The 27,699-nt window shown below is 36.6% G+C and overlaps 1 protein-coding gene across 3 annotated transcripts in view; it reads right to left on the bottom strand.

Annotated features, from left to right (window-relative positions):
- Positions 1-27,699, bottom strand: part of HDX (highly divergent homeobox) — a 306,534-nt gene that overhangs the window by 26,939 nt on the left and 251,896 nt on the right. The window contains exons 12-13 of one of the 3 annotated variants that reach the window (XR_013374358.1): positions 15,855-15,920; positions 2,879-2,925 (exon numbers count right to left, since the gene is read on the bottom strand). The exons of the other annotated variants lie outside the window; for them this stretch is intronic. The gene's annotated coding sequence lies outside the window, so the exon portion shown is untranslated. Of the gene's footprint in view, positions 1-2,878; positions 2,926-15,854; positions 15,921-27,699 lie in introns of those variants that run through there. 3 annotated transcript variants of the gene reach the window in all.

The following is a 27,699-nucleotide window of genomic DNA, read 5'->3' as shown; positions in this document are numbered from 1 at the left end:
TATCTGTGAAATCCATCTGGTCCAGTGTATCATTTAAAACTCTCGTTTCTTTGGAGATGCTGTGTTTAGAAGACCCATCGAGTGTAGAAAGCGCTAGATTGAAGTCACCAAGTATAAGTGTATTATTATCTAAGTATGCCTTAACTTTGGTTATTAATTGATTGATATATTTGGCAGCTCCCACATTTGGGGCATATATATTGAGGATTGTTAAGTCCTCTTGTTGGATAGGTCCTTGAAGTATGATATAGTGTCCCTCTTCATCTCTCACTACAGTCTTCGGGGTAAATTTTAGTTTATCTGACATAAGGATGGCTACCCCTGCTTTCTTTTGAGGACCATTTGAATGGTAAATGGTTCTCCAACCTTTTATTTTCAGGCTGTAGGTGTCCTTCTGTCTAAAATGAGTCTCTTGTAGACAGCAAATAGATGGCTCCTGCTTTTTTATCCAGTCTGACACCCTGCACCTTTTGATGGGGTCATTAAGCCCATTCACGCTCAGAGTTACTATTGAAAGATATTAGTTTAGTGTCATCATGATATCTATTCAGTCCCTGTTTTTGTTGATTTTTCCATTGGACTTCTTCTTAAAGGGGAATTTTAAGAGTCCCCCTTAAAATTTCTTGCAGACCTGGTTTGGAGGTCACATATTCTTTTAGTTGCTGCCTGTCTTGGAAGCTCTTTATCTCTCCTTCCATTCTGAATGAGAGCCTTGCTGGATAAAGTATTCTTGGTTGCATGTTCTTCTCATTTAGGTCCCTGAATATATCCTGCCAGCCCTGTCTGGCCTGCCAGGTCTCTGTGGAGAGGTCTGTTGTTACCCTAATACTCCTCCCCATAAAATTCAGGGATTTCTTGTCTCTTGCTGCTTTAAGGATCTTCTCTTTATCTTTGGAATTTGCAAGCTTCACTATTAGATGTCGAGGTGTTGAACGGTTTTTATTGATTTTAGGGGGGGATCTCTCTATTTCCTGGATCTGAATGCCTGTTTCCCTTCCCAGATTAGGAAAGTTTTCAGCTATGATTTGTTCAAATACATATTCTGGCCCTCTGTCCCTTTCGGCGCCCTCGGGAACCCCAATTAAACGTATGTTTTTCTTCCTCAGGTTGTCGTTTATTTCCCTTAATCTATCCTCATGGTCTTTTAATTGTTTGTCTCTTTTCCTCAGTTTCCCTCTTTGCCATCAACTTGTCTTCTATGTCACTCACTTGTTCTTCCACCTCATTAACCCTCGTTGTTAGGACTTCTAGTTTGGATTGCATCTCATTCAATTTATTTATAATTTCTGCCTGATTAGATCTAAATTCTGCAGTCATGAAGTCTCTTGAGTCCTTTATGCTTTTTTCTAGAGCCACCAGTAGCTTTATAATAGTGCTTCTGAATTGGCTTTCTGACATTGAATTGTAATCCAGATTTTGTAACTCTGTGGGAGAGAGGACTTTTTCTGATTCTTTCTTTTGAGGTGAGGTTTTCCCTCTAGTCATTTTTCTCAGTGCATAGTGGCCATAATCAAGTTGTATTGGGAAAAGGAGAAAAAGAGAGGAGAGAAAGAAGGAAAGAAAAGAGAAAAAGAAAAAAGAAAAAAGGAAGAAAAAAAGAAAAAAGAGAGAAGAAAAAGAGAAAGGAAAATAGGGTGGGGGAAGCAAACAGAAATCAAAAAGCAAACAAAAGAAAACAAAACACATGGGGAGTATCTTCTGATTCTGTATTCTTTAAGTCCCTTGACTTCCCCTCAACTTGTCCGTCTAGCTGGTCTTCTGGGGGAGGGGCCTGTTGTGCTGTTTTTCAGGTGTTAGCACTTGGGGGAGCTGCTTGGCTCCCTGTCTGGATCAGGGCTCAGTGGGGGTTGTTTATCCTGTGAGGCCCCAGGTGGAACAACCCCAGTGGTGGCGGCTAGCTCTGGAGCTCTGGATTCAGCTCCCACAGTAACTAACTCCGGAGCTCTGCGTCTGCAGGGCCTGGATCCTCCGAGGGCGGGGCCGCTGATCTGCTCAGCTTGGTCAGGAGCGTCCTTGCTGTCCTGGGCCCTCCTGGCCTCTGCCTGTCCCCGGGGGAAGTCGGATCCTTGGCTGTGTCCCCAGCGCCGTGTGCTCCCAGGCCTGCGCTGTTGGATCTGCCCCATCCCCTCCGAGCTGCTCCCGGGGCTGCGCAGCCCCCTTTCTGCAGAGCCGCTGCCGGAGACCATCGAAGCTGCTCCCGGGTCCAGCCGTTCACGCTGCAGTCCTTTATGGAGCTCGGCGCACTCTACCCTGGGCACAGGTGTCTGTTAGTGTCCCAGGGAGCCTGAGGGCATTCCCGTCCCTCCTGGGATCCTGCTCCAACTCCCTGCGAGTTCCCTTCTGTTTGGGAAGATTGGTGAAGCTCCTGAGCCTTCATAACGGGGCTTTCCTGTCCTGGGGGTACTCGCCCGGCCTCAGCCCGGCTCCTCGTGGGGCCCCTCCCCCTTGGATGCCTTTTGTTTCTTTATTTCTTTTTTCCCCCGTCTTCCTACTTTGATAGAAGCGCAAACTCTTTTCACTGTAGTATTCCAGCTGTTCTCTCTTTAAATCTCAGGCCGAATTCGTAGATTTTGAGGATGATTTGAAGGTTATCTAGGTAATTTGGTGGGACAGGTGACTTGGGGACCCTACTCTTTCGCCATCTTGCCCCTCCCTCTGAAATCTGGTACATTTCTATATACTAATAATAAATTAGCAGAAAGAGAAATTAAGAAAACAGTCTCATTTACCATTGTAGTGTAAATAATAAAGTACCTTAAAAATGAACTTAACCGTGACCCCTGGGTGGCGCAGCGGTTTGGCGCCTGCCTTTGGCCCAGGGCGCGATCCTGGAGACCCGGGATCGAGTCCCACGTCGGGCTCCCGGTGCATGGAGCCTGCTTCTCCCTCTGCCTGTGTCTCTGCCTCTCTCTCTCTCACTGTTGCCTATCATAAATAAATAAAAAACTTAAAAAAAAAATGAACTTAACCAAGGAGGTAAAACACCTCTATACAGAAATCTATAAACCATTGATGAAAGATATTGAAGATGACACAAATGGAAAGATAAAGAATAGCATATAAAACCCACAAATAAACCCATAAATACACAATCAACTAATCTACAACAAAAGAGGCAAGAATATACAGTGAGGGGGAAAAAGCAGCCTCTTCAACAAATGGTGCTGGGAAAAATGGACTGCTACATGTAGTAGAATAAATTTGGACCACATTCTTACACCATACACAAAACATAAACTGAAAGTGTCATTCAAACCTAAATGTCTTATCTGAAGCCATAACATTCCTAGAAGAAAATATAAGCAGCAATCTCTCTGACATCAACCATAAGAAGATTTTTCTAGATATATCTCTTTGGCAATGGAAACAAAAACAAATTTAAACTATTAGGACTACACCAAAATAAAAATATTCTGCACACTGAAAATATCCATCCACAAAAAGACACTACTGAATGAGAGAAGGTATTTGAAAATGATATACCCAATAAGGGGTTAATATCCAAAATATATAAGCAACTTATGCAACTCAACAGCAAAATAATACAATTTATAGATGGATAGAAGACATGAATAGACATTTTTCCAAAGAAGTCATGCAGATGGCCAAAAGATTCATAAAAAGATGCTGCACATAACTCATCATCAGGGAAATGCAAATCACAATGAGATGTCATCTCACACCGGTCAGAATGGCTAAAATCAGAAACACAAGAAACAAATTTTGGTGAGAATGTAGATTAAAAAAAGGAACTTTTGTATACTGTTAGTGGGAATGCAAACTGTTGCAACCATTATGGTAAACAGTATGGAGGTCCCTCAAAAAATTAAAAATAGAATTACCATAATATCCTGTCATTCTAGTACTGGGTATTTAACCAAAGAAAATGAAAACACTAATAAATAAGATATGCTCTCCTATGTTTACCTATGTTTATTTCAGCATTATTTACAATAGTCAAACTATGGAAGGAACCCAAGTGTACATTGATAGATGAATGGTTAAAGAAAATGTGATATATGTATATATGATATATAATATAATATTATTAAGCCATAAAATTAATTAAATCTTGGCATTTGCAACAACATGGTTGATCTAGAGGGTATAGTGCTAAGTTAGAGAAAGACATACGATATGATTCTACTCATATGTGGAATGTAAGAAACAATATAACTGAGCAAAGAAAGAAGGACACAAACAACTATACAGACTCTTAAATACAGAGAACAAACTGGTGGTTTCCAGAGGCAAGATCGGTGGAAGGATGGGTGAAATAAGTGAAGGGGATTAAAAGTATACCTATCATGATTAGCAAGGTAGAATGGATAGAATTGTTGAATCATTTTGTACACGTGAAATTAATATAACACTGTATGTTAATTTGACTTAATTAGAAAATAATAAAATAAAAATATCATTTTTTTTTGCTAAATCCGATGGTTACATTGACCTCTCTCTCTCTTACCAAAATGCCTCTTTTTCATTTTGTTTCTAAAACACTGTCCTGCTTTTCCTCTTGCCTGTGTAGCTACTGCTTCATTGTCTTTTTTGGGGTAAATGTACTTCTCTTGTAAGTCCCTTAAATATCAGTGTTTCTTGGGACGCCTGGGTGGCTCAGTGGCTAACCGTCTGCCTTCCAGCTCAGGGTGTGATGCTGGAGTCCTGGGGATCGAGTCCCACATTGGGCTCCCTGCATGGAGCCTGTTTCCCCCTCTGCCTATGCCTCTGTTTCTCTTTCTCTCTGGATGTTTCTCATGAATAAATAAAAATCTTTTTTTTTTTTTTAATTATCGGTGTTTCTTAATGTTTTACCCTTAGCCCTTGAGTTTTCTCATTTTATACTCTCTTCTCCATGTGATCTTATTCTTATATGCTAATATGTCAGAAATTTTATTATCAATGCAGATCTCTGTTCTAAACTACTAGATACCTCTACTTGAGATTCTCTTAGGCTAGTCCAGTTCAACATATCCAAAACTGATTTCATCAACTTTCATGTTCAAACCCAAAATGATAGAACTGTTCCCTTCCCTTTGTTTCTATTCTACCTTGTCCAAATCTAGAAACTTCGATATCAACCTTGACTCTTTCTTCTTCACTAAACTTCAAATTCCTTAAACATGGTCAGCCCTTTCATAACTCTTTTACACATAGTGGCTCTCCCTTCTTCCTTACCCAGGACTTTCCCTTCTTATCTCACCCATATTGACTCTTACAGATTTGATATTAAGTAGCAACCTAGGACTTAACTCCTCTAAGCTTCCATAACAGCTAATTTACATCTTTTCTGTGATAATACCCCATTGTTTCATTCACTTCTCTGTGTCCCCATAAGAACTAAGTAATATGATGGTAGAGTCTGTGCTTTGGTCATATTCATATCCATGTACTTCATGTAGTACACCGACATCTTAAAATTTAAATTTAAATTTAAATTCATTTAGCTAACATATAGTACAACATTAGTTTAAGATGTAGTTTTCAAGAATTCATCAGTTGTACATAACACCCAGTGTTCATCACATCACATGCCTCCCCTTTAATGTCCATCATCCAGTTACCCCATCCCCTCCACCCACTTCCCCATCAGCAACCCTCAGTTTCCTAGCATTAAGAGTCTCTCATGGTTTTTCTCCCTGTATGATTTCTTCCTATTCAGTTTCCCCACCCTTCCCTTATGATCCTCTGTACCATTTCTTATATCCCACATATGAATGAAACCATATGATAATTGTCTTTCTCTGATTCACTACTACATTGGGGTAAATACCCAGTAGTGCAATTGCTGTGTTGTAAGGTAGGTCTATTTTTAACGTTTTGAGGAACCTCCATACTATTTTCCAGAGTGGCTGTACCCTCTTGCATTCCCACCAACAGTGTAAGAGGGTTCTACTTTCTCCACATCCTCACCAACATTTATTGTTTCTGTCTTGTTAATTTTAGCCATTCTCACAATTGTACAGTGCTATCTCATTGTGGTTTTGATTTGTATTTCCCTGATGCCAAGTGATGAACATTTTTTCATATGTGTGTTGGGCATTTGTATGTCTTCTTTGGAGAAATGTCTGTTAATGTCTTCTGGGCAATTTTTTGACTGTATTATTTGTTTTTTGGGGTGTGGTATTTGATAAGTTCTTTATAGATCTTTGATACTCTTTATCTGACATGTCATTGGCAAATATCTTCTCTCATTTCATAGGTTGCCTTTTAGTTTTGTTGACTGTTTTCTTTGCTGTGCAGAAGCTTTTAATCTTGATGAATTTTTAAAATCTTAGCAGAATGAAGAAGGCAGGCAGAAAGAAAAATTAGAAAAACATCAAAGGGGTTTTGGTAGCAAAATATAAAAATGTCAAATCTTCAAAAAACAGCTAATTCCTTCTTTCCTCACCATTAACACTTTTTAATCACCTTTCATCTAATTATAAAAAATATAGTGTTCATTGTAGAATTATCAGAAAATACAGATAAATTTTAAAAAGAAAATAATCTCCTACAATGGTATCATTATTTTTTTATTATTTTAAATATCTTTATAATTAAAAGTTGTGAAGATATTATAGCAAATGTCTATATGTTCATGATTATTATTTCTCAAGAACTCTTAGAGACTCCCCAACTTTTCTCACTCTCACTTTTCTCATAGTCTTCATTACCATGGATTTTTTTAACCAATTTTTTTTAACTCCTTCTAAAACAGAAGAGTTTTAATTGTGTTAAGGCTTAGTCTCTATCTTGTTGATTATTTGGGTTCATTTCCCAGAGATAGCCTCCAGTTTTTCTCAGTCCTTAACCAAATAGAATGATATTTCCAAAAATCAAGTAAACTAAAGACCAACTTATTAATAATAAAGAGATACCAGTTTAGAAGATTCAAACATATATTTTAACAAAACATCAAGGAGTGCTTTTATCATTTCCAATCTTCTATTCAGGACCATAGAAAGGCAATGTCTTTTTTTTTCTTTACTAAGTCATGCCTGAAAATGAAGATGTTCAGGGGTTAAAAAAATTAATACATAATTACTCATGGTATACAATTTCTAGCTCTTTAACAAGGATCCCTTCTTCAAAGTCAGATTCCATGTGGAGACAACACTTTAAAACTTAATAATAGGAAATTTCTGCAAACTGACTGATTTCCTACTAACTCACTTTACTTGGTTGAAACTGGCACTTTTTCCTCAAATTTCATAACCATACTCCATAGAGAAAAGAGTTTCTCACCACTCCACAAACTTTCATACATATGGCTTTTCACAAAATCTTTTAACCAACCCAAAAATGTTAACTGATATATAATTTACTATTTCTCAAGACTTTTTTTCCTTAGCTTTTTACTCAGCATCCACAGGGAAATATAATGTCCTAGCTTTCTGTGAGCCAGGCTGTTTTATATTTTTCTTCCTTAACTGTGAACCTGGGAATAAAAGGACCAAAAATGTAGAAGAGTTGCCCCATCATTTTTAAATATCTTCTTTCATTACCATGGTCATCTTTTGGTCAACAAAGTCTGGAAAAAGTAGATGTCATAGACAGAGGACAGTGCATTAAACTAGCTAGTGCTTCAGTTAAGCTTGTAAAAGAGGGAGAGGAGATTTTTTTGCCCTTGTACTTAGGTCTTTGTTCTCTACCTCTTGTCTTCCAACCCCTGTCTGTATGATACCTAGGCCTCCATTGTCTTTATATTATCCCTTCAACTGCCCAAATTCCCCACACAAAACATTTGGCTAGAGTAGCCATCTATCCTCTAGATCTTTCTCCTCCTGTTTCTCACTAGCAACTCTCACTTATATTGTGGTTTTTCATCTCAAGGACTTGCTATGTGATTGAAACTGATCTGAGGAAATCACCTATGTTAAGATATTAATAGTTGACAAAGGCCTAATGAGTTTCTGCTCTGAGGTAAAAAAAAAATGGCTATGATAAGAGCCTTCCACATCTTCTTAACACAAGTTACTTTCAGGCACTAAGGAAAACTTTTGAGAGAGAGATTTGTGGCCTTTTTCCAGTACCCCTTAAATCATCCCATAGATGCCAATCAGAATCTTTTGAGCTTCTGTTGCAGTTTGATAATAGCCATGCAGTTTACTTTTTTCTACTTTTTCTTACCTATCGAACCCCAACTCCCTATCAGATACAATCAGTGAAAGTAAAGGACCTCTGTAATTTATCAAATGTTGTCTAGACACATTTCCTCCTTTTTTTCCTCCTCATTTATATTGTTATTCTCCCTGGTTTATTAAGTGTTTAAGTGCCTGGACAAAGAAGCCTATGTTTTTAATTATTTGTATGTACTGAGGGGGCCTCTGCAATAGGCTCTTTTTATTTTTATTTTTTTTTATTTTAATTTTTTTTTAATTTTTATTTATTTATGATAGTCACACAGAGAGAGAGAGAGAGAGAGGCAGAGACACAGGCAGAGGGAGAAGCAGGCTCCATGCACCGGGAGCCTGATGTGGGATTCGATCCCGGGTCTCCAGGATCGCGCCCTGGGCCAAAGGCAGGCGCCAAACCGCTGCGCCACCCAGGGATCCCAATAGGCTCTTTTTATAAACTGAAAGAATATGTTAACCAGTAAAAGGATCACCTTGGTTAGTATTTGGGGCAAATGGACACTCTGAGTTCAGTGCCCCTATCAATCCCACACTCCTGGCAACACATAATTAATGTTTACATATTGCAAGGAAAGGCCAAATGAAAATGTGCCTAGCCAGGTCTCTGCATCGTCCTTGCAGGGATCCATTTGCCATTACACTAATCAAATTAGGCTATACTCCCTGACTTACTTAAATAAATGCTAGGGATGGCATTTTAAAATGTTAATACCATGGATAAATTCAAACCCATTTGAGAATTGCACATATTCTCAATTGAAAACACTAAAGTTCAAAGTATACTTAATTACTTCCTATAAACACAACTCTGAAAGCTCTTTTTGTTTATTTCAAGTGAAGAAAATCCATATTTCTCTTTAATGTTATTAACAAAAATGGTGGGTGGGAAAAGTTTTTAAAATTTATTTTTATTTTTTATTACCTCACCCAAGATTTTTCTAGTTTAAGCCCTGGCTTATATAATACCTATCATAAGAATTCTAAAACAAAAAGTCATACAAATCATCCAAACAGGGTTTTTGAAGGAAAAATATTTGGTAGCATTAATCACAACAATTTATCCTTAGTGATGAATTAAATGGGCTCATTTTTTTAATATTACTTCTGTTTTTATACTTGCTGTGAATCACTACTAGCTCTCCATTTCCTTTTCTGTCTCTAGGCCTCTTTCCTCTCTCATACTCACACTTACATGTTCATTCATAGTCCACACTCTCAAAAACTAAATGATCATTCTTTACAGCTGCTGTAACCAATGTCACTTGTTTTTTCTGAGTCACTAGTGTTTGCTAGAGGTGCTAAAATCCTTCCTGTTCATCTGCCTAATTACTAACTAAGCATTGCATCAGAAATTGCAATAATACAGAAGCAGAAGCTATCAATTCTCTTGAGAGAGGGTAAACAAATCGGCAGAAATGATAAAGTATCTTGTCCTTGTTTTTGGCTGATATTTGTATCTAAATGAGCAGCTTCTTAAAACCCAGCTGTGGGTTTTTACCTGAGATCCAAAGTACATTTTGCAGCAGCATTTCTTAGTACCCTCCAAAAAGAAATATTGTATCACTGCAGTGAAAATGCAAATGCAAATGCATGCATGAATAATATTTTTTCCTCTGAAGAGTATATACTAACTCAGGCCATGTGAAATCATTTACTGATGCACGTATTTTCTTCTCTCTGATTTAAAACTCAATATTATTTAAAATTAATAACTTATTCGATATTCCTGGGGAAGATTATGGCCATGAAGATATATGTTTTTGTTTCCCTTTAAGAAATATTCACACAATTGTAAAATCCCGGATTTGCAACAAAATTAAAAACCTGATGTAAGCACTGAATTGATAAATACTTAACAAAACATACAGATTGCCTGGGTTAAACTTTTAACCAAATAGGTTCAGTGCATACACAAACATGTATTCCAAGATTTTCTCTGAGTAACAGATAGGATTCAAGTTTTCCTTTTATCTGGAGGTTTTGTGTATCCAGCCTGGCAGAGATTGCTGTGGTGTTAGAAGGAAGAGTTGTTTGGAGGATAGATGTAACATTTAACTGGTTTCTAGATTTTATTTATAGTTTCCATGACTGTAGTCCCTGGGTTGACTTAAAGGCTGAATTGTGAAGTGAGAAGCAGAGAGGCACCAAAGGAAATATTAGATTGAAAATAGGGACATCTGATTCACTCACAACCCCTACTTCCTACCTCTTTTCCTCTATTTACAAAATAATAAAAGAAAATCACTAAACTGCACTATGCCTGCTACTCTACATTCTATAAACTGGCAAAAGAAAAAAGTATTTCACATCTTAACCAAACACATTTTTAAGAAATCCAATCTGCATTATGTGTTCAATAAATACTTATCAAGAGTGTCAATTTTCAAAGGAAATAACAAGTTCCAAACTGACTCCTCATACAGCTATTGTGCCCCTCTAGCTTTGTCTTCTCAAAATACAAATAAAGTTTACCCTCTAGGGCTTTAGGAAAAATAAAATATTTCATACTTGTGAAGGAACAATATGGGTCTAAGGATAAAGTAATCCACAACTCAGAATCCCTTGTTTCTGGCTATGCCTAAAAGCATAGTTTATTGTAACCAGATATGAAGGTATAGAGAGAGGTAGATAAATTAAATAATAATTTATCACTTAAGGCAGTCATTAAAAAGCATACACTTTTATTAACAATGATCGAGTCATTAAAAAACCAGAGCTACTCAATGCATATTCAGTGCTTGTTATGCTATGCTATGCTAAGTGAATTCTGTGGGGGGTGGGTAAATTGCTATTAACTAAGATTACATTTGAGAATTTACTTTTCTTGTGAGCCCAAATGAGGTGCTCAAAACCTCAGTTGGTTTTGATGAGCTTTTAAGCAGTATAAAGTTTTGCGTTGAGCCCAAAGATTTCAGATGTTATAAAAATCCATCTTATCTAACAATAACTTTGAAACTGCTATTTTTTCTCTTATTCACTCTCTCCAAAAAGTGTTGCCTCAAGACATGCCACTACCATTGCTTTCCACCCACTCCATTCTCTTTCCCTTAGTTTTCATATCTCTTCACCCACTTGATTTTCACTTTTTGTTCTAGTTAGCACATTAGCTTAATATTAATTTCAGGAGTAGAATTTAGTAATTCATCACTTACATATAACACTCAGTGTTCATCACAAGTGCCCTCCTTAATACCCATCACCTATTTAGCCCTGGTTCATTTTCAGTTTTAATGTCTTCTCATTCAAATAAATGATTGCAAAGTCCTTTTGCAATTTAATCCATAGTCTGAATTCTAACTTCTTTGAGATTTCATTTTCTTTTTTCTCTTTTTGAATAATAATTTCTTTTCTCCTTTCTTCTAAAAAAATTATTTGGAGTAGGAGGGATAAAAAGGTAGAAAGCATCAATATTTTATTTCCTTCTCTCTATTTTTGGGAAACTCTTTCTCTCTCTAAATTTATTTATTAGTTTATTATATATTATATATCAATATATATGTAAACTTTTGTAGAAATCTCTAACTGGCAATAAATGTCTATCTGTGTTTCACCTATAGGCCATAATTCTCTTTGTTGTTCTTAGAATCCTTATTATTTATCTTTACATTTTCTGCAACAATCCTTTTTATTTCTTATTTTTTCCCACCCTTTAAATCCTTCTATGATTTTTTTCCAGTGGTGATTTCTACCATTTTTTTAAAGATTTTATTTATTTACTAGAGAGAGAGAGAGAGAGAGACAGAGAGAGGAGGGAGAGAGACAGAGAGAGAGAGGAGAGAGAGAGAGGCAGAGACACAGGCAGAGGGAGAAGCAGGCTCTCTGCAGGAGCCTGATATGGGACACGATCTCAGACCCTGGGATCACGCCCTGAGCCAAAGGCAGACAGATGTTCAACCGCTGAGCCACCCAGGCATCCCTCTACTAAATATTTCATTAAAAATTTATATCAAACCTTCACAAACACTTCCAAAAGAGCGCAACATCTAGGAAATTTATCAATTCGTTCCATAAGACCACTTATTACCCAGATAACAAAGCCAAACAAAAGAAAAAAAAAGAAAAAGAAAAAAAAGTAAAGTACCCAATTTGTTATCTGTAATTTCAAGCTTTGATGGTTTACCCCTTAAGAGTTTCATGACTTCTTTGCTGACATAGTCTAGGCAAACTCATTTGGTTGAAATGAGAACTATTTTTTTTCTGAATAGGTTTTGGCTGAACCCCTGGTTATAAAGAGAATGAAAAAGGTTTCTGGAGGCATTATCTTAGTCACAATTTACAGAGGTATATTATACCATCCACCTTGCATCATCAGTCACAATCCCTTAGGGAGAACAGCAGATGGGGTAGAACAGAATGAGTCAGTATGGCCTTTTTTATTTACCTATGGCCTTTTCCTTCTGCTTTTTCTTTCTTCATGGGATTCTTAGTCATTAATAATACCACTAATAAGAATTAATCCAAAATACAACATCTTATAGTTCAATTAGCCTAGGTTAGCTGTCCCCCAACAATTAGATAATGATTTATTGGTAGATCTCAAAGCCTTCTCTGGATGGTTTCCAAGCCATGTAGATCAAAGGTTGAAAGGTTGAAATATAAGTCAGCTTTCCTCATTACATGTTCCTCTCCAAAGCTCTGTGTAGGAAAATGTCATGCACCAATGTGATATAGGGGAAAATTACTCCTTTATCTTAGCAACTCATACTCCCCCTGCATTCCTGCAACAATCACAAAACCTCAGTTAAATATAAATGTCTCTCCATTATATTCCTTTTAAAATGAAAATGACTTGAAAATCCCAAAAGAAAAAAAATAAAATGAATATATTGAGGACTCATTTATGGAAGTCTTGATAACTGTGACTAAAATAAGAAGAGGTAAAGCAAAAATGAAGGTTGTTGCTTTCAACAAAAGTCCATTTCAAATTGTAGACCATGGAAATATTGTTCCTACCCAATGATTAGGCACTACAAAAGATTTCAAGAGCCATCAAAACAACAGTCTCACAGGGGTTTGGGGAATACTGGGTGATTGGTTGACTTGTATTTCAACCAATTACTCAGTCATATTTCCCAGGATTAACATTAAATCAACAAGAAAAGTGGAATTGTGCTATTCTTATTAATCCACTTAACGGAAAACTGACAAAACAAAGGATAGGCCAGCAAGGATGGACCCCCACTGTTCCCTTGAACCACTTCCTCTGCATCCTCATTCAGAAAAGGGAAGTAGGTAAAATGAACAAAGTATTGTAGATTGGCATCAGGCCATTGTGGACAAAAATATGTTACCTACAGCTAACATCAATGCCATTAAACAGGGGAATGGAGACTTAGCCAAACAATAAATGAAGGGTCTCCTACAGCAAATGAATCAGAAGATAAAGCCAGCCATTGCTTGAAATGATGAAAGAAGATAAAAAGAGTAAGCTATGCCTGTGAATGAAAGAATCTATAAATATTGACTTAATAGAAAACCATCTTGTTATTGTGAACCTACTTAAAGATCCTAAAGCTCCATGGACAGAATTCCAGCGATACTCTTCTTAACATCAAAAGTGTTGATTTTTAAAAGTATTATAAAGGAAGCACAGTGAGAGGTGCCTGGGTGGCTCACTGGTTTTGCATTTGCCTTTGGCTCAGATCATGATCCCAGAGTCCTGGGATAGAGTCCCTCATCAGGCTTCTGTGAGGAGCCTGCTTCTCCCTCTGCCTATGTCTCTGCTTCTCTCTGTATGTCTCTCATGAATAAATACATTAAAAAATCTTAAGAAAGCACAATGAATTTGTTTTGAATTCTAGTTATCCTGTATTTAAGTATGTATTTAAAGGTTATGTCAATAGAGAGAAAAGAACAGCCTAGCCTAGGGGTGCCTGGGTGGCTTAGTCAGTTAAGTGTCTGTCTTAGGCTCAGATCATGATCCCGGAATCCAGGGAACTAGTCCTGAGTGCCACTTTCATTAGGCTCCCCACTCAGTGGAGAGTCTGCTTGTCCCTCTGCCTCACCCCTATGCATGCTTTCTCTCTATATATAGGGAGATTAATTAATAGAGATTAATAAATTAGAGAGATTAATAAAGATATTAATTTAATAATATATTAATATTTAATTAAATGATATATTTAATATTAATTATATTTAATTAATGATATAATGTATTAAATATATTTGAAATATATTTAATTAATATATTACATTTAATATATTAATATTATATCATATAATATGAATATATAAATATTATACATTATATTTATAAATATAAATATTATATTTATATATTTATATATAAATGTATATTATATAATATTTATATATCCATATATAATATATTAATTAATGTTTTAAATATATTTAATAATATATTTAATATTGGTTATATGATTGATAGTTAATATATTAATATATTGATTTATTATATAATAAATCAATAAAAACTTTTAAAAAATAAGGATAATCCTAGCCTAAAGCCCACATATGGAAAGCTGTGTCTCATAACAGTAGAGCTTATGGACATCACAACACTATCTACAAGATGTGTAATGACTAATTTTTTCATGAAAATTGGGATTTTACATAAGCTTTAGCCTCAAAGAGTAGGACCTGAGCTGGGAAGAAAAAGATAAATCATCTGTTCAGAAAGATATTTACATAAGTTTAACAAGGATTTACAAGAGAACCAAAATATAAATTATCCTTATCACAATTGTTGCAAATTGAATAGTAGGAAGATGGGGACTCAATTGCAAGATTTTGGAATTGTAGGCAAGTATTTGGGAATCAATAGAATATCATAGCACTGAGATAAATTGCTTTAAACAAAATGGGAATTTATTCAACAGAGAATTATTAGAATATTACCAACTAGACTATCTGGGCAAAAGTTTATTCAAACCCATTACCCAGGGATCCCTGGGTGGCGCAGTGGTTTGGCGCCTGCCTTTGGCCCAGGGCATGATCCTGGAGACCCGGGATCGAATCCCACGTCGGGCTCCCGGTGCATGGAGCCTGCTTCTCCCTCTGCCTGTGTCTCTGCCTCTCTCTCTCTGTGACTATCATAAATAAATAAAAATTAAAAAAAAAAAATTAAAAAAAAAAAAAAAAACCATTACCCATCCAAAAGTACCAGGCCCTGACCTGCTGCAGAATTTTTACTACAAGGTGCTCATGTCAATACCCAGAGCTACTGCTAAATATTTCTTAGTAAGGGGTAAAAATCAGCATTAGACATCATTGCTTTAAATTTCACCATGGAAACATTTACCACATACCAAATAATTCTAGGGAATACTCACTCAAACTGTTACAAGAATAACATTATGAGTGGTGAACAAGACTAAGTACCCCAAATAGGCATTTGCCTATCTGGTGTGATTTTAAGAGGCACTGAGAAAGTAATATGCCCCAAACTAACTAATGGTTGAATTTCCATTGTTAGGGATTCATTAATTTAAGGAGTTCAAAACTGATAGATTTCAGCACTTCCCTCATCCCCAAATTAAAATGTAATTCCTTCTGAAAAATGCCAAAGATCAATCTTCTTGTACTTATTACAAAGAGTTACTAACCTCTTGCAAAAGTTATTACAAATCTAGCTGAAAAAGTACTTTATCAGCTAGATTTGTAAATATGACCACTAGCTGAGAGAAGTACACTATGGTGGAAAGGGCCTCCAGGGCAAGGTGATAGTCAGATAAGATATTAAAATAAAGTAAAGGGGAAGAAAACTTTGCTTACTTTATTTGTTATTGGTCCAAAAGTAGGTCCTGTCTATAGACCTGGACAATAGATGAAGAAAAATTCCTGTAAAGATAGAATAAGAGTAGAATTAAAGACATGGGTACAAGGGGTTGGTGATGTAAATAAAGGATATTTATTCTATAATTAGAAGATGACGTGGAAAAATTAGACTGGAAAGATAGAGATGTGAGAAGGAGAGAAGAGAAAGATCTCGTTTATACAAACATTTAGTTGGCCATGTCAATATAAAGACTGCTGAAATGGAAAAATATGAAGGGAAAGTTTGAGTTTAGGACTTAGGGGTACCAGTAATTATTTGGAAATGTGTTAGAGGTTTATAAATAATCTCAACATCTTCTGGTGACACTTGACTACATAGTTACAAGAATGGACAAAATAAATAGAATACTAATGAAAAAATCTCATATATCTCACCTGATATCTTCAGTTGAACCATAAGTTTTTCACAGGGAGACAGAAAAGAGGATTAATCAATACTGAAAATTTAAATTGCCCCCAAACTGCCACAGTTGGAATAAACATTTTAGAGCAGCTATGATTATAATCTTTATAAGAGTGTCAGGGAAATGACTAGTTCTTTATTGCTAAAATGAAAAGAGATGGTATCCTTGTTCCTTGATTATACCATAACAGCCTAATAGTAAAATCAATCCTGAAAATTGGGTTTCACTATTCTGTGTTATAATGGGTTAGCCAAGATTTTAAATGTAAAACCACATTAAATTAGCTTAAGTTTAAAAATACAACTTGCTCAGTGATGCTGAAGGGTTCAGTGATTTAGGATAATAACTGTCACTACAAATAACACTTCGGTCAATTTCTTTGGAAATTCATGAAAAACAAAATATCACCCATTATTTATAAAACAAAAAAAAAGTTTTGTTTTTAAAAGGTAGAGTGATTGAGATCCATATTTAAATTGGAAACATATGTGGCAATTCTTAAGTTACATTTAGCCAAAATAAGAGTAATGGTCCTAAGATTCACCAGCAAATTAAGAGAATCTAACTCATGAGAAACAGAATTGATGTAAAACAAATGGTAAGATGTTACTGCATTTGGTTCACCAGCAATTAGCTCTCAAATCTGATTAAATAATTTTATGGCTACTTATGATCATCAACATAAGATTCACTGAAAAGAAACTATTACACCAAACCAATAAAGTCTGGCCAAAACACAAATATTTTGGCCATTAAGCAAACCCTCTAATATAGTGAAATATTCAGTTGTAGCTAATCAGTTGCAATCTAAGCTCACTTTCACAGTTTGCAAAAGCCTTTTGCAAACACCATCTGTATCAGTCATCACAGTAACTAATTTAAGACTGGTTTCCCATAAACTGAGTAGGTTGTTCAAGGTCACAAACAGAGCCAGAACAGGAAATCTGACCTTCAAGTTCTAAGTCCCTCTCACTCTGTTGTTACACAGTTTTCTCTCAACAGATATATTTTTAAAAACTTGCATAAATCAAATAAATAAATAATGTAGCCTTGGCAAATGAGGAGAGAATTTTCTAGGCATCAGCTTGCTAACTAGAGAGGGTTGACAAATCCTGGTTATAGATCATGACCCAATGACAATCTACAAGGTGGCATTTATGGACACTATTTCAAGTTGATCAGGATACTTCTAATCCAAAAGCAAATCACCATAATATTGGACAACTGATTTCATGTTATGAAGAAGTCACACCAGATTAGCAACAAACAAAAAGCATCTCTTAGAAAATGGCTTTTTCTGGGTGGCTTGTACTTGGGTCCAGATAGTGGTCAGTTTTCCCATTCTTATCAGTAATAATTCAAGAGGACCACTGCCATTTATTAATTTGTGACCTTAGGGATTTGTGACTGAAAGTGGGGATTATAGTGTGGATGAATGGCTATAACAAATTAAAATACCTTCCATGTAATATGTAATTTTTATAAAATTAACTTTTTTTCTGATATATAAAAATAACTAGTAGTTGATTAATTTATTACTTTTATAAAAGTAATTCTGTGGATTTAAGAAGAGACACTTCATTGAGCATAAACAGAGGTAGTAGGAGCAGAACTAAGGCACTCCCTCTCCTTGTGAATATAGTGGCAATGAGTATAATTGATCTTAAAAGAACAGGAAGTATTGGACCATTAGACAAGACCTCTGCTTTAAGACCCCATGCAGAAATTGTGAGAAAGACAGCAGGATGGAATGTCAACCAGGACCAACTTATATACTATTCTGTCATCAGTTCTTTTACTTTAATGTTTTCCAGAAGCAGCCACACATAAGTTAATTCTGCTCTCATACTATCTGGGGATTCAAATTTTGGAATAAATTAACTTTGCTCCCTAGGTTTCTGAAGTTTTTTTATTAGCTTACTATCATATGACTCTTTCCAATTTTTCCTGCATAGAAACATGGAAAATCTGTACAAAGAAATGAATTCCTGTTTCCAACAAGAATGATAACTTAATAAAATCTCAGTACTTAAAAAAAACAAAATCCCATCCTTCTCAATACTATGAAGTTATTTGTATTCTCCAAAGCCTAAAAACTCTTAATAATTATGACACTTGTAGAAATTTGTTTATATGTATTTGTAACAAATTTGTTTTGAAGTACCTCTGACAGAGTTAAACCTTAGACAACCTGTTATAATAAGCTTAGATAGGAAGTGTGGAATGGGGGAAAAGAGGGTAAGAAGTGTGGAATGGAGAACTGTAGAGGCCTTAACAATCCCAAGAAATAATACCTTAGTCAATTAGAACTACTAAAAGCAGTAGATCAATGACAAAATATAATTCACTAAATTAGAGGCTTGTTAAAAAAAATTTCTCTGGGATTTTCTTAGCCTGAGACAAACAAAAAGAACATATTTTCTTCAACAGTTGAGCATTTCTTACAAATTTGATTTAATAACTGTTCTGGAATGATTCAAAAGTAACCTACATAAAGTAGCCGACACAGTATGGTATACTTCATAGAATTTTTTTATTCTGCACATATTTATATGGACCTCAAGAAAAAAAGTATACAGATAGAACACATAATTTAATCACATGGGTGGCATCAAGTTGAAAGATCAATTTTGCCCTGATTTAACAGATTACTTTGGCATAAGAGAAACAAAAATCAATGGGGATGTTAGCAGCCTTTCTGTCATACAGAGCTAAAGGAGTTGGCTATAATCATTTCAATGCATGGAGAAGCCAGCAGTGCCAATACTGGCAAAGAGTGGTCAGTTTTTATGGTGCTGAAACAATCTGATAAAAATAAAAAGTAGCCTTGGGATTTGAAACACTCAGCTAGGAATGAATGATGTATATATTAAACATGTTAGTGAATTGGTTCTTGAAATAGAAACAGGAAAAATTTGTAGAAAAACATGATTTATATTCTAAATACCATAGAGAAGTGAAATGGAATTGTTATGGGGAACTCAAAATTCTAGAGCTAGTAGCTGGATAGGTGGAGGGAGGAGAGAGAGACAGTACACTTGTGACATAAATAAGAGAGAATATAGGTGTTCCTACCCCTTCATTCAGTAAATCCTTTACATCAAGACTACTTGATATACATTATTTCTGAAGGTCATTGAAAAAACTAATAACACAACTCTATAACTATACAGGAATAAGCCAGTTAGATCTTATTCTAATTCCCCTCTCTTCCCAAAGGGAAACTTTATATCATTGCTGTAAGTTTATCAATATTTTTTTCTAACAATCTTAAATTATAAGATCAGATGTAGGATCACATTTCTTCCATCTCTTTGAGGTAGCTGAAGGAAGATAGTGAAAGAGGGGAAGAATGGCTGGCCTGATAAACTCTATAAACATAGCAAGCTTATGTGACTTGTAAAAATTCACCCAGGTAAACATAGGAAGTTGATAATAAAATATAACCCAGAATTCCACTCTGACTCCCAAGGCAAAGAAAAAGAATGAGAGAGAATGCTCCCTGTGAGTATGTTTTAGGAGAGAAAAATGGCATTTCTCCACAATATATTTTCTTTATGAAATGCTTTTCTCAGATAAAATGAGATTCTGCAGAGAAGCTAACAAGAATAAATTAATAGCTGAATATGAACTTAGAAATCATATTTTAAACTTGCCAGATTAACTCTAATATTAATTGATTGCATAAATTGGAAAGAATTGTATGAGATTTAACCCCAAGGCCTGAACCCTAACTCTCAGTTTTACACAGAGAAGCAAATCCTAATATAATGTTATCCATTTATAAAAATTTAACTGCCTATCATACACAGGCACCATAATGAGATAAAAGACACTGCTCATGCCTGCTTGCCTTAAGTAGCTCATACTTTATAAACATAAAAAATATATACATACATACAAAAAATTAGGAAGGTTCAATTGAATCAAGAAAAAGGAGGCAATGGGGGCAGGGAAAGATGGTGGAAGAGTAGGGACCCCAAGTCACCTGTCCCACAAACTTACCTAGATAACTTTCAAATCAACTTGAACACTTATGAATTCAACCTGAGATTTAAATAGAAAACAACTAGAATGCTACAGAGAGAAAAGTTTGTGCTTCTAACAAGTACAACTTGTTTTTAGTCACTCTGTCCTGAGCAAAATGACTAGAAAGAAGAACTCACCACAAAACAAAGAATCAGAAACAGTAGTCTCTACCATAGAGTCACAGAATTTGGATTAAAATTCTATGTCAGAAAGCCAATTCAGAAGCATGATTTAAAGCTAATTGTGGCTCTAGAAAAAAAGCATAAAGGATTCAAGAGACTTCATGACTGCAGAATTTAGATATAATCAGGCAGAAATTAAAAATAAATTAAATGACATGCAATCCAAACTGGAGGTCAGTTGACGAGGGTTAATGAGGTAGAAGAACGAGTGAGAGACATAGAAGACAAGTTGATGGCAAGGAGGGAAGCTGAGGAAAAAAGAAAAAAACAATTAAAAGACCATGAGGAAATGTTAAGGGAAATAAATGACAGCCCTGGAAGGAAAAATCTATGTTTAATTGGGTTCCAGAGAGTGCTGAGAGGGAGAGATGACAAGAAAGCATATTTGAACAAATCATAACTGAGAACTTCCCTAATTTGGAGAGGGAAATAGGCATTCAGATCCAGGAAATAGAGAGATCCCCTTAAAAGAAAAAAAATGTTCAACACCTCAACATTTAAGAGTGAAACTTGCAAATTCCAAAGATAAAGAGAAGATCCTTAAAGCAGCAAGAGACAAGAGATGCCTAACTTATATGAAGAGAAATATTAGATTGACAGCAGACCTCTCCACAGAGACCTGGCAGGCCAGAAAGGGCTGGCAGGATGTATTCAGGGTTCTAAAGGAGAAGAACATGCAGCCAAAAATACTTTTTGCAGTAAGGCTCTCATCCAGAGTAGAAGGAGAGATAAAGAACTTCCAAGATAGGCAGAAACTGAAAAACTATGTGACCACCAAACCAGCTCTGCAACAAATATTAACAGGGATTCTGTAAAAGAAAGAGGATGCCCAAAGAAATAAGCCACAAAAACAGGGACTGAATAGGTAATATGATGACACTAAATTCATATCTTTCAATAGTAACTCTGAATGTGAATGGACTTTATGATCCCACCAAAGACGCAGAGGTTCAGGCTGGATAAAAAAGTAAGACCCATCCATTTGCTGTCTACAAGAGACTCATTTGAGACCTAATGACACCTCCAGCCTGAAAATGAAAGGTTGGAGAACCAATTACCATTAAAATGGTCCTAAAAAAGAAAGCAGAGGTAGCAATCTTCATATCAGATAAATAAAAGTTTATCCCAAAGATGATAGTAAGAGATGAAGAGGGACACTATATCATACTTAAAGGATCTATCCAACAAGAGGACCTAAAAATAATGAATATTTATGCCCCTAATGTGGCAGCTGCCAAGTATATCAATCAATTAATAAGCAAAGTTAAGACATAGTTAGATAATACACTTATACTGGGAGACTTCAACATGGCGCTTTCTGCAAATGACAGATCTTGGAAGCACAACATCTCCAAAGAAACTGGAGCTTTAAATGATACACTGGACCAGATGGATTTCACAGACATTTACAGAACTTTACAACCCAACGCAACTGAATACACATTCTTCTCAAGTGAACATGGAACTTTCCCCAAAATAGACCACATATTGGATCACAAATCAGGTCTTAACCGATACCGAAAGATTGGGATCGTCCCCTGCATATTTTCAGACCATAATGCTTTGCAATTAGAACTAAATCACAAGAAGAAGTTTGGAAGGATTTCAAACACGTGGAGGTTAAGGACCATCCTGCTAAAAGATGAAAGGGTCAATCAGGAAATTAGGGAAGAATTAGAAAGAATCATGGAAACTAATGAGAATGAAGATACAACTGTTTAAAATCTTTGGGATACAGCAAAAGCAGTCCTGAGAGGGAAAAACATCACAATATAAGCCTTCTTCAAAAAATTGGAAAAAACTCAAATACAGAAGCTAACCTTGCAAATAAAGGAACTAGAGAAAGAACAGCAAATAAAACCTACACCCAGCAGAAGAAGAGAGGTAATAAAGATTCAAGCAGAGCTCAATGAAATAGAGACCAGAAGAACTGTGGAACAATCAACAAAACCAGGAGGTGGTTCTTTGAAACAATTAGTAAGAATGATAAGCCATTAGCCAGCCTTATTAAAAAAAAAAAAAGAGAGAAAGAGAAAACTCAAATTAATAAAATCACGAATAAGAAAGGAGAGATCACTACCAACACCAAGGAAATACAAACGATTTTAAAAAACTATTATGAGCAGATATACACCAATAAATTAGGCCATCTAGAAGAAATGGATGCATTTCTGCAAAACCGCAAACTAGCAAAACTGGCACAGGAAAAAACAGAAAACCTCAACAGGCTACTAACCAGGGAGTAAATTGAGGCAGTCATCAGAAACCTCCCAAGACACAAAAGTCTAGGGCCTGATGGCTTCCAAGGGGAATTCTATCAAATGTTTAAAGAAGAAGCAATACCTATTCTACTAAAGCTGTTCTGAAAAATAGAAAGGGATGGAATACTTCCAAACTCGTTCTATGAGGCCAGCATCACCCTAATTCCAAAACCAGACAAAAATCCCACCAAAAAGGAGAATTATAGAACAATATCCCTGATTGAACACAGATGCAAACATTCTCAACAAGATACTAGCGAATAGGATCCAACAGTACATTAAGAAGATTATCCACGATGACCAAGTGGAATTTATCCCGGGGAAGCAAGGTTGGTTCAACACTCATAAAGCAATCAACATGATAGATCATATCAACAAGGGAAAAAACAAGAACTAAATGATCCTCTCAATAGATGCAGAGAAAGCATTTGACCAAATACAGCATCCATTCCTGATCAAAACTCTTCAGAGTGAAGGGATAGAGGGAACATCCTCAGCATCTTAAAAGCCACCTATGAAAAGCCCACAGGAAATATCATTCTCAAAGGGGAAACACTGGGGTCCTTTCCCCTAAGATAAGGAACACGACTGGGATGTTCACTCTCACCACTGCTATTCAACATAGTACTAGAAGTCCTAGCCTCAGCAATCAAGCAACAAAAAGAAATAAAAGGAATAAATTGGCAAAGAAGAAGTCAAACTCTCCCTCTCATAGATGACATGATATTGTGCATATAAAAGCCAAAAGTCTCCACCCCAAGATTGCTAGAACTCATACAGCAATTTGGCAATTTGGCAGGATACAAAATCAATGCCCAGAAGTCAGTGGCATTTCTATACACTAACAGTGATACTGAAGAAAGAGAAATGAAGGAGTCAATCCCATTTACAATTGCACCCAAAAGCATAAGATACCTAGGAATAAACCTAACCAAAGAAATAAAGGATCTATACCCTAAAAGCTGCAGAACACTTCTGAAAGAAATAGACACAAGAGATGGAAATATATTCCATGCTCATGGATTGGAAGAATTAATATTGTGAAAATGTCAATGCTACCTAGGGCAATTTACACATTTAATGCAATCCCTATCAAAGTACCATGGGCTTTATTCGGAGAATTGGAACAAATCATCTTAAGATTTGTGTGGAATCAGAAAATACCCCAAATAGCCAGGGGAATATGAAAAAAGAAAACCATAGCTGGGGGCATCAAATGCCAGATTTCAGGTTGTACTACAAAGCTGTGGTCATCAAGACAGTGTGGTAATGGCACAAAAACAGACACATAGATCAATGGAACAGAATAGAGAATTCAGAAATGGGCCCTCAACTCTATGGTCAACAAATATTCGACAAAGAAGGAACACTATCCCCTGGAAAAAGGACCCTCTCTTCAATAAACTGTGCTCATAAAATTGGACAGCCATGTGCAGAAGAATGAAACTAGACCATTCTCTTACACCAGATGCAAATATAAGCTGAAAATGGATGAAAGATCTAAATGTGAGATAAAAATCCATCAGAATCCTAGAGGAGAACACAGGCCACAACCTTTTTGAACTTGGCCACAGTAAGTTCTTACAAGATACATCTATGAAGGCAAGGGATACAGAAACAAAAATGAACTCTTGGGACTTCATCAAGATAAGAAGCTTCTGCACAGCAAAAGAAACAGTCAACAAAACTAAAAGTCAACCTACAGAATAGGAGAAGATATTTGTAAATGACCTAGCAGATAAAGGGCTAGTATCCAAGGTCCATAAAGAACTTATTAAACTCAACAGCAAAGAAACAAACACTCCAATCATGAAATGGGCAAAAGACTTGAACAGAAATTTCACAGAGGAAGACAAATACATGGCCAACAAGCACATGAGAAAATGCTCCACATCACTTGCCACCAATGAAATACAAGTCAAAACCACAATGAAGTACTACCTTACACCAGTGAGAATGGTGAAAATTCACAAGACAGGAAACCACAAATGTTGGAGAGGATGTGGAGAAAGGGGAACCCTCTTGCACTGTTGATGAGAATGTAAACTGGTGCAGCTATTCTGGAAAACTGTGTGGAGGTTCCTCAAAGAGTTAAATATAGTACTGCCCTATGACCCAGCAATTGCACTGCTGGGGATTTACCCCATAGATATCACTGCATAGATACAGTGATACCCTGGGACACCTGCACCCCAAGGTTGATAGCAGCAATGTCCACAATAGCCAAACTGTGGAAGGAGCCTCGGTGTCCATCGAAAGATGAACAGATTAAGAAGATGTGGTCTATGTATACAATGGAATATTACTCAGCCATTAGAAATGACAAATACCCACCATTTGCTTCAAGGTGGTTGGAAGTGGAGGGTATTATGCTGAGTGAAGTAAGTCAATCAGAGAAGGACAAACATTATATGGTCTCATTCATTTTGGGAATATAACAATTAGTGAAAGGAATAAAGGTTAAAGGAGTTAAAATGAGTGGGAAATATCAGTGAGGGTGACCAAACACGAGAGACACCTAACTCTGGGAAACGAACAAGGGGCAGTGGAAAAGAAGGTGGCCGGGGGTTAGGGCGACTGGGTGACAGGCACTGAGGAGGGCACTTGGTGGGATGAGCACTGGGGTTATGCAATATTATGTCAAATCGAACTCCAATAAAAAATTAACAAAAAATTAAAAAATAAAACAGTACAGTGTCCAAATCAAGCTATTACACAGTTCTCTGAATGGATCATATCCAGTGTATAAATATGGGAGGGTGTACATTTGAAAAAGGTCATTGACAACTTGTATGTAAACAAAGGCAGATAACCAACTTTAAGGAAGAAACTGAAGGGTTGGGTGGTGGGGAAGAGGACTGTATACATAGTGGCAACTTTCAAAAGTTTTAAGGTCTGTGAAATAAAGATTAATTTATTCTCATTTTGATAAGGAAATTACTTAAATCATCAATTAATAGCATTTTGTGTTTTTTTTAAGATTGTATTTATTTATTTATGAGAGAGAGAGAGAGAGAAAGGCAGAGACATAGGCAGAGGGAGCAGCAGGCTCCCCACAGGGAGCCCAATGTGAGATTCAATCCCTGGATCCAGGATCACACCCTGAGCTGAAGGCAGACACTCAACCACTGAGTGTTTTAATAACTGAAACATGAGAACCATGTGGGGCAATGCAAATCAATTTCTCCAGAGTATTGAGTGCCACTTGCTTATTTCAGTGCTTCGCAAGAAGAAAAGTCAATGAATTTGGCAAAATTATCAACTTGAACAGCAGAAATCAACATCTTCTTACTTATGAAAGCAATAACCAGCAACTATCTGTTAGGAAAGAGAGGAGAGAATGGCTGGTAAATGAAGCAAATTCTGAAAAGTTCAAGTATGCTGAGACAAAGGAGCCCCAGTCTTCAGGATAACCAGTGACAAGTTAATTCTTGACTCTGAGGCTTCCTAGCCTGTTCTAAAACACTCTTAAAAAACTACCCATCACAGAGAAGTTGGCTCTTTATATGTGACCAGAGGCAGCTCGTCTCCTCCAGCAGACAGGCACAGAACAAGGAAGCAGGAGCCATGGTTTTTAGTTCCACCTCAGCCACTGACTTGTTTTGTGATTTTGATCAAGTTCCTTCACCAACTAAACCTCAGAGAGGTGCTAGAAGAACTCAATGAAATCACAGATATGGAAGTACTCTGCAAAGCAAAGAGTCCTGTACAAGTGTGAGGGATTATTATCAAAACAGATTTTATGCCAACCTTTCTGATATCACCTCAAAGCCTCCTCAGCTTTGATGCAGGATTCCCAGCTCCCTAGTTGCTTCCTCTAAATCCTACTGGCATGGAAACGTGAGCTTGCACCTTCCTGTCTCTTGCCAACTGCATCCTTAATGAGGCCAGATGGTTATTCTTTACCAGCTCTAGTCTCTCCCAGAGGGGCACAGTCTTCCTCAGAAAAAAGACCCTCCCTTCCATAAACAGCAATGACTCTTTAGGCACAATCTACCTATGTGGTAAGTGTGAAGCAAGGAAGAAAGAAAGCTGGAGCCATCTACAGCTTCAGAGGAGAAATCTGTAATTTGAGTAAAACTTGCTTGACAAGCTCTCAGTATCTATAACACACACACACACACACACACACACAGTTAATGAAAGACTCAGTTTAGTCCATATACCATAGCAATCAGAAATCTTACCTGATTTCCTCTCCCTGCTCCTAATCCTGTGCTGCCCACTCTGAGTTTGTCTTCTCTCTACTGCCTGTGAAGATTCTAATTCAGTGCTGCCAATTTATACACTCCTGGGAGGGACAGGATTCCAGGAATCTTTGTCCCTGCCAATCATAAGTTAGAATTCCCAAATTTTTGGTCATGTCTGATTTAACCCTGTCTATATATTACATGAATGTTATTGGCTTCCTAACTGGGGACAGGAGTTGGCCTCAAAATTAAGAATCCGTTGTTTCATTCCTGCTGTCCAGACCCTGTACCTGGTTCTCCAATTCTCACAGACAGTTCAGTGTGCCAGTAAGGCATAAAGAATATTTTGGAGAACAAGTCTCACTCCCAAGTGACATGAGGAAAATAGAGGACACATTAAGTCCTATGGAACAAGGGGCTCAAGGGTATAGTGGTTCCAAAAGGAAAAACTAAACTCAGGGATTTGGGTGTCACATTAAAGCAGAGGGAATAGGATATGGACATAGTTAAAATAGGCAGTGAGCTTAATACTTACAGATCCAGGCTTGGCACAAGAACACAGACCAAAACAGTGTCTCAACATTCAATCAAAATTTGGTAGCTCAACATCCTAACTGGTGTGGACAGAACTGGAGTCTAAAGATAATATACAGGGGGGAAACGGTATAGACTGAGCCTAAGAATAGTGTCCTAAGCTTTCATACACTCAAATACAT

The sequence above is a fragment of the Canis aureus genome, chromosome X (assembly GCF_053574225.1).
Source record: "Canis aureus isolate CA01 chromosome X, VMU_Caureus_v.1.0, whole genome shotgun sequence".
NCBI lineage: Eukaryota > Metazoa > Chordata > Mammalia > Carnivora > Canidae > Canis > Canis aureus.
The sequence above is the reverse complement of the archived record's forward strand: the minus strand, read 5'-3'. Positions and strand labels throughout refer to the sequence as shown.